The sequence below is a fragment of the Pseudorca crassidens genome, chromosome 10 (genome assembly GCF_039906515.1).
Source record: "Pseudorca crassidens isolate mPseCra1 chromosome 10, mPseCra1.hap1, whole genome shotgun sequence".
Taxonomy (NCBI): Eukaryota; Metazoa; Chordata; class Mammalia; order Artiodactyla; family Delphinidae; genus Pseudorca; species Pseudorca crassidens.
The window spans coordinates 85,354,426-85,368,458 of NC_090305.1; the positions used below are offsets into that span (position 1 = coordinate 85,354,426).

Sequence of the window (14,033 nt, forward strand, 5' to 3'; positions counted from 1 at the left end):
ATCTCATCCCAGCATTTAAAAAGAGCCATCTGGTATAATGCTTAAAAGTACACATGTTGGTTAGCCATCAGCTGGATGAATTTATGCAGGTAGCTCAACCTCTTCCAGGCCCAGTTTTCTCATCTGTTACATGGGGATCATAATGGCTCCTTCAGAGGCTTCCTGCTTGTTGGATTCAGGAAGACTGGAGTCCCAAGATGTCTTACCTAAACCCCTGTTTTCATTCCCTTCTGTGACCAGTACATTATGTTTTTGGTGCCCAGGCAAGATGTTGACTCCCGAACCTGGTAATTCCTTAACCTGTGCAACATATTTTCTCTCGATTTTGTATTTTAGAAGGTCTTCTGGTGTCTCAGTAACAGTCTTTTACATCTCTATAATACTATGTTTGGCAAACTGTGTTCCACAGAAGTTGTAACCAGGTGGTTTGAAAGAAAAATTTCCTTCTTGAAATAAGTGAGAAATACAGTACTCTATTGGTGATTCATTAATTCACTAAAGAGCCATATGTATTAATGCATTAAAGGTCCTGATAAGTCCTGCAGTATAGAAGCCTATACATGTATTTGACTATGAAATGCTTATTTTTATATTTTCTGAACAAATATGCTTCATTTTGGGAAATACTGGCATGGAGGCTTAAGGGCTTTTACTTTATTTATTATTCATTAATTAGATTTTCATGACACCCTGCCAGGTAGCTGGGGTTAGAGTGTAGAGCCCAGTAAGCTTCAGTGAGGTTAAAGAGTCAACTTACAACAAAGCAGCCATTCATGTAGGAAGCTGAAGCTGGAAGTGAAACTACTTAATGTCTTCATCTTGAATTAGATTTGAACATAACTCTTTATCTTTTTAATTATTTAATTCCCCAAATTTCAGCCGTTAGAGCCATTTGCTGCTGACATTTGGAATAGTGAAGCCTTTGGGCAAAAGGCACAAGTTATTCTTTCTCCAAGATACAGCTCAAACCTTTTCATTTATTTCCGTTTCTGCTGCTGCCACACTCACCCAAGCCACCTGGGCCTCCACCGAAGCCTCCTAACAAGTCTCCCTGTTCCTCTTCTTGCTCCACCGAGTACTCCTTTTCCACCCAGAAGCCAAGCAGCAATCTCAGCACAGCATGGTGTTCTCTCATACGACCGTCTAAAACTTCGCTTTTCTTAGAATAAAATGCCAAGTTTGTTCCCAGGCCTACAAAGTTCTTCCTATCTGGCTCCTGTCCATGTCCAACTCCCCTCATGTCAGTTTCCCTGTCTTACTATATTCCAGTCACATTTTTCTTCCTCAAGCACATCAAAACTCTCTTCTGCCTCAGGGCCTTTGCACATTTAGATTCCCCTGCTTGAAAGGTTCTCTCCACACCAGATCTTTGCAGAGGTAGTTCCATCCCAACCTGGATGTCTCAGCTCAAATGTTACCTTCCCCATAAAACCCTCCCTGTCACCTCCCCAGGCCCTTTCTAGCCCATTGCACTGTCCGTTTCCTTCATAACACCATCATTTTCTTCATCCATTGGTTGGCTTGTTGGTTATCTACCTCTTCCAAATAAAAGGCAAGCTCCATGTAGGTAGACACATTTTTTTTAACATCTTTATTGGAGTATAATTGCTTTACAATGGTGTAGACACATTTTTTGACTGTTCACCATTTCATCCTTAGTGCCTGCATAATGCATAGCACATAGTGGCTCTTAATAAATATTTTAAGGGAAAAAATCCATGCAGAATGAATGAATTGCTGAATTACGCTCTCCCAAGATAATCGCTTGCACTATATATGACTGGTCACACATGTGATCTTTGAAACCATCATTAAGTGGTAGTTATTTTGCTTACTCATCGGTGGCTCTGTTATAGCTCCCCTTAGGGGATCCCGCATTCTCTCACACTCTGGGTAATGTGTAGTGTCGTCTGTCCACAGTCATTCCTGGAAACACACACTCACCCCAAAAAGAAGAGTCTGACTTTAAGATGGGTATCAGAACTGTTTAAGCCGGCCAATTAGTTGACTTCTGTTCTCCCTGGAGGAAGAGTATAAGTTAATTACCTTCAAGTCTCACCCTTCCTGCATCTTTATTTTTAGACTTCCCACCATCATGCTGCTGCCCGTGGTCAATTTGCTGCTTACTTATTAGTGCTGCTCTGAGGTAGATTAAGCAAACTTTTTAGCTGTTGCTGTGAGCTGTTAAATCCACAAAGAGTAAGTCAGGCATAGCTGCTGAGCAGGCTGAGTTGGATGGTTCGTGAGTCCCGCTACATGGGGCTGGGCTGCACAGAACCTTCAGCATCCAAGCTCTACATTAGAATTACTGTACATCGTGGGTAGAGTTCAATTTTTAGAGCTCAAGGGCCTGGTTGGGAGTCATGGCTCTGCCATTTACCAGATGCGGACAGGGGTATGTTATTTAGTTTCTGTGCCTCGGTTTCTTCACCTGTGAAATAGGAATAATTATAGAACCTCCCCATCTGCTGAGAGGCAACATATGAAAGAAAACATTTAAGACAGTATCTGGCATGTACTAAGCACTCAAAATATGACTTAGGGAGCAGTTAACACTGCCATTTCTTTGGGTCATATGTGTTTCTACTTCCTACTCATAGAAGCTGCCTTGTTCCCAATCTCAAAGAAAGTAAGATCCCAAAGCAAACAATCAAATTGCCCTCAGTTAACAAAAACTTATTTGGGGTATTAGGCACCATACCAGCAAGTGGGGGTCAGAGAGGTAGAGGACACCGTCCTTGCCCGCAAAGACCTTAGAAACCCGCTGAGGGGACATGATTTTCATATGGAAACTGACAGCTCTCAGTAAAGATACAATTCATTGGACAGAGGATTAAGGAAAGAAGGAATGACAAAAGCTGGAGACATTTCTGAGGTTAATAGGGGTCAGGACTGGCCTCTTGGAGAGTGTGGGATTTGGGCTGGGCCTCAGAACAGAGGTAGAAATTAGTTGAAATGGCCAGTGCAGAATGATAACTAGCAAGGAAATCTATGATGGATTAATTGTTTGATAAAATGATTGATTGATTGGCATAAACGGAGAGCTAAAATGGTTGACCTTGCAAAACTGACCTTTGATTGATTTGTATAATCAAGGCCACCAGTATTTACTGATTGAATACATCTCATGTAGCGGATACAATGCCAAGCAAATTCATCTGTGACCTCTAATAGTCCCATCAACTGCATGAGGTTGTGTTTTTGGTGTTCCCATTACCACTGGGGAGACTGTGGCTTTAGAGAAGATTCTATGGCTGTAGAGGAAAGCCTTCTAGAATGGCATGTGCAAAAGGAAAGAGAGAGAATGCAAACTAGGCACTGGGGTGGAGGGGAATTTGGAGATTCCAACAGCAAATAGACCTGCTGGTCTGAAGAGGAAGAAGGACACTGTTCTGTAAAGGAAGGCGGGGGTTAAATCAGATCAGTGCTCAAGTTGCATTCAAATTCTTAGTGGGATGAGTTTCTGAAAATACCTCTGATGTGTGTATGTGTCTGTATAAAAAGATGTTTCTTTGCCAAGTGTAATTTAAAGATCCACAGACCTCCTTGTGAGCCACTGTCATTTAGAGGGACAAATTTCATTCTGGGTTGTGTTTTCTTCAGGTTAAGGAACAGTTGGTCCTTGCTGTCAGTCATTGTTAGTGGACTGCTGGAGTCTGTCCAGAATACATGTTTTCTTATAGTTAATTTAAACTGGGTTTAGCTTTAAAATGACATTCAGAAGGTTGGACCTTCCTTGGTACTTCTAAAATATCTACATGGTTTAAGTAAACAAGTAGCCATAGACCTCGTGTTATTTATATGGAAAATTCTAGGTGCTGGGGGAGATATAAAAGTAGATATAAGAGGCAGGGTCTCTGACCTCCAGGAGATTATCATGTTACTGGGAAGACAAGGATATGTATCCTGAGTTTTTTTCTCTCTCCTATTCTAGCAACATATGTTTTAGTTGGGGCTGGTTTTGACTTTGTATAACAGAAACCCCAAATAATACTGGCTTAAATAAGACACAGGTAACTTTCTTTTATGTAGCTTGAAGCTTGGACTTCAAGAATCACTGTCTTCAGGTCTGGGAAGTTTCTTAGCATGTGGTTTCTACCTTCTGAGTCGCTTTATGATTGTGATTTGTCACTCACCTTTCAACCATGGGATGTGTGTTCTAGACAGTAAGAACAAGGCAGGTAGAAAAGCTAAAAGGGCATGTCAGCCAAATAGAACTCTTTTAAAAAGGTTTGCTGAAAAGTTTACCCAAAGCTTCTGATTACATCTCACTAGGCACACATTTCTGTAAGAGAGCCTGGCAAACACAGTTGTTTAGCTGGGCACATTGCCACCTCTTAGTAAAGGGGAGGGGAGATGGATTTCAGGGAGTCATCTACCAATATCAGCATAACATATGTCCTGGGTACCTAGCTCTGGCCAAACAAAACCTATAATTTCTTCTCTGACATCGTCCCAGTACTCAGTGATGGGTTACGTACTTTGCATGACTGAGGTCCTGCATTTGAATTTTGGCATTTCCTGATTTCCAGGCAGCATGGAGGAAGAAGGGCAGAGTATACAAGACCCAGGTTTAAACCCTCACTGCGACTACAGTATGAAAGAAAAAACTTGGGCAAATTGCTTAACCACTCTAAGTCTCTATTTTCTTATTTATAATCCACCATCTCATAGAGTTCCTTTGAGGAGCAAATGCAGTTATGACTCTAAAGGATCTAGCCTTGTGCTTGGAATATAATAGATGCTCAAGAAATTTCAGTGATATCTGTTGAATGCTCAGAGTTGGAAGCGGATTCTTTAGGACTTAGACCATTTGAGCTTGCTGAATAGCAGTTTATTTACACAGTTCTTATTGAAACACAATCACAGTTTCCTCTTTCCTTTCAATCTATCAAGATTTTTCTTTTTCTTTTTTATTTAAACAACCATAGACATGATTACAAATGGATGTTTCACACATATTTGGGAGGTAAGTGTGTATCTCATGTGCATATAAATATATTTCCTTTCATTGAAACTCAGGCAGTTATGCTGAAGTGTAATAATGGAACCTAAATTTGCTTACTTTAATGATTAATAGTATTATTAATTAGTAATTATTCTTTAATAATTAATTAATTAGTACTTATTCTTTAAATAAGTCTCAACCAGCACAGAAAAGATTACATTTCAGAAAGATGAACTTGTATATATTGCTCTGATTTTGGCTGATGGCTCTTTTCAAGAATGAGAGACAAACTAGTGGTTACCAGAGGGGAGAGGGAAGGGGGGAGGGGCAACATAAGGGTAGGGGATTGTGGTACAAACTATTAGGTATAAAATAAGCTACAAGTATATGTTGTACAACATGGGGAATATAGCCAATATTTTATAGTAACTATAAATGGAATATAACCTTTAAAAATTGTGAATCACTATACTGTACACTGGTAATTTATATAATGTACATCAACGGTACTTCAATTAAAAAAAAGAATGAGAGAAAGTATAACTAAGGCAGTGCATGATGGACCTATGTTTTACTCACACTGGGAAAGGTCAGGAGGCAGAATTCAACAGGTTTATCCCACTGTAAGAAAACCCAGAAAGAGAAAAACAAATACCGTATGCTAACACATATATATGGAATCTAAAAAAAAAAACTGGTTCTGAAAAACCTAGGGGCGGGAGAGGAATAAAGACGCAGACGTAGAGAATGGACTTGAGGACGCGGGGAGGAGGAAGGGTAAGCTGGGACGAAGTGAGAGAGTAGCATTGACATATATACACTACCAAACATAAAATAGATAGCTAGTGGGAAGCAGCCGCATAGCACAGGGAGATCAGCTCGGTGCTTTGTGACCACCTAGAGGGGTGGGATAAGGGAGGGTGTGAGGGAGATGCAAGAGGGAGGAGATATGGGGATATATGTATACGTATAGCTGATTCACTTTGTTATACAGCAGAAACTAACACACCATTGTAAAGCAGTTATACTCCAATAAAGATGTTAAAAAAAATAAAGAAAACCCAATACCTTGAAACCCTATTTAGGAGGGTAAAGGTCTTTAAACAAAGGATTGCCATTAGGGTTCTATTAAATATGACACTGGGTACATGCTTTTGAAATATGCTTTGATTTAAATCCAAATAGGGCACAGCTCTTCTGTAAAGCAAGGCACACTCACAAAAGGACAGAGCCTTTTCTGGAGACCTACAGAATTGTGTTGTATTTAAGTTAGTGGTGGCAGAAATTATAACCTCTCTGGGGCTGCTGCAGCATTTCTGCTGACAAGGTGCACACCACTTTTCTGTAGTGACTATTCTTTACCTGGAACAGGTTCTCCATGGCAACCCCATTCACAGGGTGCCTTCATTACTTCTCTCTTTGTAAATGAACACATTGGAAAGGAAGTAGAATGTATAAGTTTTGAGTTCATAAAGGAGAAAGGGAGGGACAAAAGATACTGGGTAAATAGCAGAGTTTTTTTTTTTTTTTTTGCGGTACGCAAGCCTCTCACTGTTGTGGCCTCTCCCGTTGCGGAGCGCAGGCTCCGGACGCGTAGGCTCAGCGGCCATGGCTCACGGGCCCAGCCGCTCTGCGGCATGTGGGACCTTCCCAGACCGGGACACGAACCCGTGTCCCCTGCATAGGCAGGCAGACTCTCAACCACTGCAGCACCAGGGAAGCCCAGCAGAGGATTTTTTTTTCCTTACGTCAATTTGCCTCCTTCTTGGATGGATATGGGTCAAAAAGAAATGATTAAAACTCACGTGCTGTGTTGGATTCTCTATTCCATCAGTGAATATCCTGATGAAATATGGTTTGGATCAATTCATTTGGAGTGCAGTTAATACTAAGTTTTGGCCCAGTGGTTTGCTGAAATTTCCGTCTCCTTTTCACCTGTTCATTGAGGACTGTCCTCAGCTACCCAGGCCCAGAGCATCTGGTTGAGGGGAAAATCTCAAAATAGTGTTTTTAAGGATACAAATTTTCAAAAGACAAAAGTGAAAGCACTAGAATGAATGATTTTCCCATTATGTTGGGGAATACTGTTTTTTAAACTCTTTTCCCAAGGTCTAGAAATAGGAGTACTTTGTAGGAAAATCTCTCTCTTTACATGGTATAATTTAAGAGGCTCCTCTAAACAGAAAAACAAAGCAAAAACCCTCAAGAATTCAGTCACTTTAAACTACTTCATATAAATGCCCTGATTTTTTCCCCCAAATCTTCTATTTTTCATTATTCTTTCAATTTTATGATTAAATGGTGGAACAAGCATTGACTGTGTATTGACCTTCCTTCAATGCTGTGGCTTTCTTAAATAATTTATCCCATCAGATGATATTCAGCCAAAGAGAGTTGGAGTTTCAATCAAGAAAGTATATTCCACATTGCAGCATGCCTGTAAGTAATAACAGCAGTAGAGGATGCAATATTGCATGAAAGAAAGTTCTAGAAAATAGGAAGTCCTGGAGTACACAAAAAGCAAAAGAAACTCAGATCAGTAAATTGGTGGATGGAGAGCTTTTCCTGCTCTAAAATCTCGGCTCTAGAGTGAAGTAGAGAAGGATATATGAACAGGATGCCTGTCATACAAGTTATCTCCCCTGATGTAAATGCCCTTTGGGCCTGTAGTTGTGTTGGTCAGCTGTGTGTGGTTAGAAAGTGAGGGCATGCACAGTGAATCATGGGAGGGATGTAAGAAAAGACCCGAATGAGGCATCTTCACGTCTGGCTGACACTTAAGCTTGATATTTTCCCATAAACACTGTTGAGCAAAAATTGGACCTGCGATATTTGGCAAGAAATGGCAATGTTATCGTGTTGGCAATAGGGTAATAAAGATGTCCAAACCCATATCTTGTCACCCCACAGATACCTTTATTAAAGGTGTTTTCTTGTTGCCAAATATCCTTACTGCTAACACATATGACTAATCTTCACCATTTAGAGTGAAAAAAAAATGTGGATTCAACGAACAGATAATTACCTCCCAAATATTAGGGCAAAGAACTTGAAAATGCATAACGCGGTACGTTTGCAAGTGCTCAAGGTATAAGTCTCCTCCTACCTAGGAATCAGGACAAGAGTTACACGATAGAGACATTTGATATTCACCAAATACCCATGAGTCTCACCCCAACATTTTCCAATCTCCTTGCAGTTGGGCAGCACCATGTGACTTGTTTTGGCCAATGGGTTAAGAGCAGGACTGGTGTGTTCTCTGTGGGCTGAAGCATTTAAGAGCCAGTGTAAGATCCCCCAGGTTTTACTTCCCTTGCCATGGGAATCATGCATGCTACATGGCGAAGCCACAAGGTAGAAGGATAGAACACATACTGAAAATATATACATAAAAGTATGAATACAGAAGTCCAGGAAAGGTGCCTATCTTGCATCACATTCTGTGGCTTAAGTCAGAGACGCTAGGGTTAATCCGTTACCACAGCACAGCTTCTTCTACCCTGACTAATAAACTTGAAATGTTTATTACCCAGTTTGAATTTCTTCAGCCACTTGTTTAGTACAAAGGAGGTTATAGAGCAGTCGTTAAGGTTGTAGACTTTGGAGTTAAACAGAGCCAGATGGGAATCCTAACTCTACCACTTACGAGTTGATAGACGATGGGCAAGTGATTTACTATCTCGGGGCCTCAGTTTCTTCATGTGTAATATAGAGACTCCTTACACATGAGCAGTTTATATGAAAAACTAGTGTAAAGCACTTAACATTTAGTGCTGACCACATGATGTGTCTTCGGTAATAATGGTTAGTCGTCCTTGTTGTTCTTCTCAACAGTTGGTTTCTGGGATAGTGAAGCTGCATTTAGTAGGGAACTAAATCATTTCAAATCTTTTTAGGGTAGAATTAGGATAGGCTTGACATTGCTGGAAGTTGCTAGAACTGGTGGAACTGGGACTCTAAATGCCACCGTCAAAGGGAGAGATTCTGAAAGAACCAGCCTGTGACAATTCCTCTGCTCTCTGAATTACTGCCCTTGAGTGTGACCATGTAAAATCAGATTGTTTTTGTCTTATATTTTAGATTTGCACTGACACACCTTCAGAATTCTGGGAACCATCAACATAGTTCAGTTGTTAAGGAGTTCCACTGCAAAGTGAATTTCTACTTTGTTGTTACATCCATCATTATATATAATATTTATTTATGTTAACCCATGCAAACATTGACATACCAAATACCAGATCAATTAACCTTAGAAATTGTGTATTTAAGTAGCAATAAGTGGAGAAATATGCACCACTGAAAATTAGAGTTGGGAATAGGTTCTGTAAAGTGAGCACTGTTTCAATAATATGTGGGAATGAATAATTCCCCTTGAAACACCAAAGTAATAATGTACTGTAAGCATTGCTTTCCTCTGCAGAATTTGCCAGGAATTCGGTGGGAGACGAGTAACATTATGGGAAAATATCAATTCACTGTGCGCACAGTGAGTCTAGTTATGATAAAGACAGAGCCTGTGGCCATTTCTTTTCTCATTTTATTCTTATTTTGAAACTAAATGTATGGAATTGCTTATTGTAATTGGAATATTTATGTTACTTCCTTTTATGGGATAAACTAGAAAATTCCTTGGGACTCACCAATTTTTTTATGATATAGATATCTTAAGGTCATGAAAAAGTTGAGCTCATGCAATTATGCCAGATCTGGCTTTTGCATTTTGATTATGCCTGAAATATGGTATAGGAATCTGTTCCAGTCAATAGCAAGACTCATCTTACTTATTTGCCCTCGTCTGCTCTGTTTCAGTCCATGTCAACATGGGAAACTGGACATTTAGTGGTTAAGAATATAAGCTCTTCGTCATTGGCTGGCTCCTCTGCTTCCTAGCTCTATGTGACTTGGGACCAGATCCCTCAGCGAGCCTCATTTTTCTTATCTGTAAAATGGAGATAATACTAGTACTTAACCCCTGGGGGCAGTTGTCAGGACTAAATGAAAGAATGCATGTGAAATTCTAAATAAATCCTCCATAAACACTAGGTGTCACTAGTACTTCCTGTGGTACACTGTAGCACACTATGGTACACTGGACTTTCACTCTTGCATCTGAAATTGCAGTGAATGACACATAATAGACATGAGTGAAAGCAGTCTCATGTTCCAACCTGTTATACCATCCTTCTCTTCACAGCTTAGTTGGGAGGGTTATTTGGTGACAGAAGCTCTTGACATAGATCATCAAAGTTGATTCAGAAGATGCAGCTGGTTTGGGGGCCAGTGCCCCTCTTCACCCGTTGCATATGAAGGTGATCTGCTCCTAAAGCTTTGAAGGATGAGGACCACGCATTTTTTCAGAGGTAGCTGAGTATGATGCAGTATGATCACGAAACAAATCTCCTCTTCCGGAAAGCCCTTCCAGATTAAACTACTGCATTTCCCAATCAAGAATCATCTGAAATGATATCTACTACTTTGGGATTGTACATTTCTTAATGGAAGGGCATGTATCACCAACTCTTCCCATCTGTGAACCTTCTTTGATAGCCTGCTATGCATGAGGCCCTATGCTGAATACTTTCCTGCCACTTGCTAGAGGGGCGACCTTGGTCAAGTTCCTGACCCCACTGTGTCACCATCTGTAAAATGGAGATAATAATAGTAGCTACCTCACGGAATTTGGTATGAGGATTCAATGTATGAAAGCATATTTTTTAAGTAGGTGTGGGGCAAACTAAAAATGCTCAGCGGGCAGTAGCCAGTTACCATGATCTCTATTTAAAGACGAGGAAATGGTCTCAGGAGAGTTAGACAATTTGCTTAGGGATTTAGAGCCCACTCTGCCTACCTTTAAAGTCTCAGCATTCAGCTCTTTTACTACCCTGCTTCATAGCATCCACCGTACTAACTACGAGTCCAGGGACTGCCATCCTTAAAAGCCCCTTACTGTCAGTTGAAGTGACCCCAGTGAGCTTAAGAAGAAATGTACAAAACCTGTGTTGGAAAAAGACATAGCAGAAATGTCCTAGAATTAGTTCAAATTCTGCTCACCTATAAGATGATCAGACCATGGAGTTATGCTTGGAATATTGTACTTAAGCTAAGTCTCCTCTTCTTGCTTTAACAGCCTGAGCTCTTCGGAGTCTGAGAATAACCAAAGGGGAGGCAAAGGTCAGTGTCTGGCAGGAACTCACGAGGGTCTACTTTTCTCATGCAGCCACAAAACTGCTCCACGAGAGACAGGCGACATGGCACACAGCTCCTATTTCCAAGGAGGACAATTTAAGATGAGACTTGAGTAGCTCACAAGAAACTTCTTCCAGTCCAGCTGTGCATAATCTATTCTCATTTCAACCCCTGCTCAACACAATTCCATAACCACCACACAATATAAGAGGAGGAAAGAAAGAAGACAAGTCCTTTATCAAGAAAGAGAACTTGGGTCAGCAAGTGCAGTGGGTGCTTTTGTTTTTGCCTGACTGGTGTCTATTCTACCTTTTCCTGGTTACTCCTCTGCCCTCTCAGTCTACTTGGTTCAGGTGTGGTGCCGACTGCTGGAGTAGGCACACGACCCAGGCCTGAGCAAATCAGACTAAATCCTGAGACTTTTGCCAGAGTGATTGGGAAAGATACATTTAGGGCTGCTCACCTTGACAGTGAAAGAATGTATGTTTGGAGCTCCCGGGGGTCACAACTGCAGAGGGCTTTGCTGAGAGCGAAGCCAACACAAAAGAAAGCAAAGCCAAGAGATGGAAAGGCAGATTCCCAATGATCTCTTTTGAGCAAGTGATTACTGCCTAGCCTGAAGCTTTCCACCGGGCTTCTTGTCTATGATAAGAGTTGATAGATATCTTCCTATTTATTCCTTCGTGCAGTTTTAGTTGACTTTCAATCACCTGCCACTGGAAGAGACCAGTTCAGCAAATTTTACCCTCATTCCAAGATATCTGCCCCCCTAGGTCACTTTTATCTCCTTGTGAGTGCTTGGAGTTTTGTGAGACTCCATTGGCTGTCTTTGAAGAGTCTGAGGTCGCTGAGTTTCTTCACTCTTGCATTTTGCTCCGAATTCCCGAGATCATGCAAGTTATATTGGGAAAACGTGAAAAGTCTTCATGTCAAGGAGATTAGAGATCATCTCCAGAATAGATCTGTTTCATACATGAGGAAATACTAATAACCAATAGAAAATTTCTTTATATCTCATTCAAGCTACACAAAGTCTCAAAAGAGAGGTATTATTATCAATTTCTATTGCATATGGGGAAAAAGCAGAACTTGGACAAATTAAATGAGCTGCCCAAGATGACATAGTTAATAGCTGGTGTATCTGGGATTTGAAACCATATAATCTTATTTGCACGTGACAGAAAGGCAAGCTGGAAAACTGTGACCTTCTTCATGCCGGGGTACCTTTAATCCAGACCTGATGCTTTGGTGTGGAATCCAGAGCTCTTCCCTCACTTCTGTTTCCATGGTGCATCCTGCATCTACATTCCTTGAACGTTCTTGCATTTGTTGGGGGTAGGAATCCTTTCTCCAGACCTCAGCTTTAGATGCTGCCCACCCAACCATCTGTGGCAACAGATTTGTGTGTTATCAATTAAAGTCTAAAGGAAGTTGGCAAAACCTCCTACTCTAACAGGATGGGCTAAAGCAGTTCCTGTTAAAACAGAAATGGCTTGTGTCTGTGATATTGGTAGTTGGTAGCTCTCCAAGAGCACTTTAACTACACCCCATGCCATGAATTGCTCAGCTCTGATTCTCTTTAAGACATTCCTCTCAGAGGTGGCTCATTTCCGAGGAGTGGACCAGTGCATAACTAAATAGGGTTGCCCTTGTGGAAAGCAAAGCAACAACCACAATTAGGAGAATCTGGCCGTATGATTTTCACTTTGGGACTCACTTTGGAAGCCACCGTTATTTTTTTTAATCTACAAAATCTTCATGCATATGGCATGTTGTGCCCCATTTACAGTCACAAAGACTCCTTGGTGCTCTGGAAGACTATCCATCTTTTTTGAGAGGACTCACCCAGAGACCCCGAAATATCACGTATACGAAATAGCCTGTAATTTTAAGATAGACCATCTCTAGCACATGCCTCTAATTTTGTGAAAATCTGTCTAGCTGTTTTCACAGAACTAGATGATTTGAACTTTTACATAGGGATTTGCAAAAAAAAAAAAATCTACTATATGTCATTCCATGTGAAGGCGCTGGGGAAATAGAAGTTAACTGCGTATGGTTCCTGCTTTCGTGAAACTTACTATCCAATAGCTAAGACTGGCTAGTCAGTAGAGAATTAGGTCATTCTGACTACCAAAAAAAAAGAGTTCCACATTATCTTATGAAGAAATGTGTTTCTGAACCGTGGAACTTTAGTCCTACTATAGGTAGGTCCTTGTACTGTACAGCAATATGCAAGGAATGACACCCTCCCCTTCTCTCTTCTGTAAGTTTCTCAACTCCACATGTTCACTTTGGGGCCAGATAATTCTTTCTTGTAGCGCTATCCTGGGTGTTGTACGGTGTTTAGCGGCATCTCTGACCTCTACCTACTAGATGCCAGTAGCCATCTCCTCTCCAGTTGCAACAATAAAAAAAGTATCCAGACATTGTCAAATGTCCTCTGGGTGACTGGCTGAGGGGGAGGAAGGACACAGTCACTCCCAGTTGATAACTAAGACCAAGAGTAGGTGCGTAAGAGTGGCGAAGTTTTCAGGTGCCAATCCACGGAAAAATCTGCTTCCCAATATTCTTTAAAAGAGAATGAATTTGGTTCTATGGTGGTCAAAATTAACAGAGAAAGGTGAGTCCTTCCTGGAGACAGAGGAGTGGACTAACTGACCTCCCAAGGTCCCTGCTGACCCTAGAGTTCTTGGACACTGTTTCCCATGACCTGGCCTAATTCCTCTCTCTCTACCCCTGTGGGCCTATACTAATAGTGCTTGTCAGCAGCTCACCATCCAGCATGCCCTGTATGTCAGCAGGAAGCCTGGAGGAGACTTGCTTTTTTGTAAGTTTGTTTTTTTTGTTTTTGTTTTTTCTTTTTGAGAAAACTTGGCAGAAACTTTTTTTTTTT

General features: G+C 41.0%; 1 protein-coding gene across 6 annotated transcripts in view; it reads left to right on the forward strand.

Moving 5' to 3' along the window:
• The window catches only part of TAFA1 (TAFA chemokine like family member 1), a 770,352-nt gene that overhangs the window by 399,815 nt on the left and 356,504 nt on the right, over positions 1-14,033 (forward strand). The gene's annotated exons all lie outside the window — the stretch shown is intronic.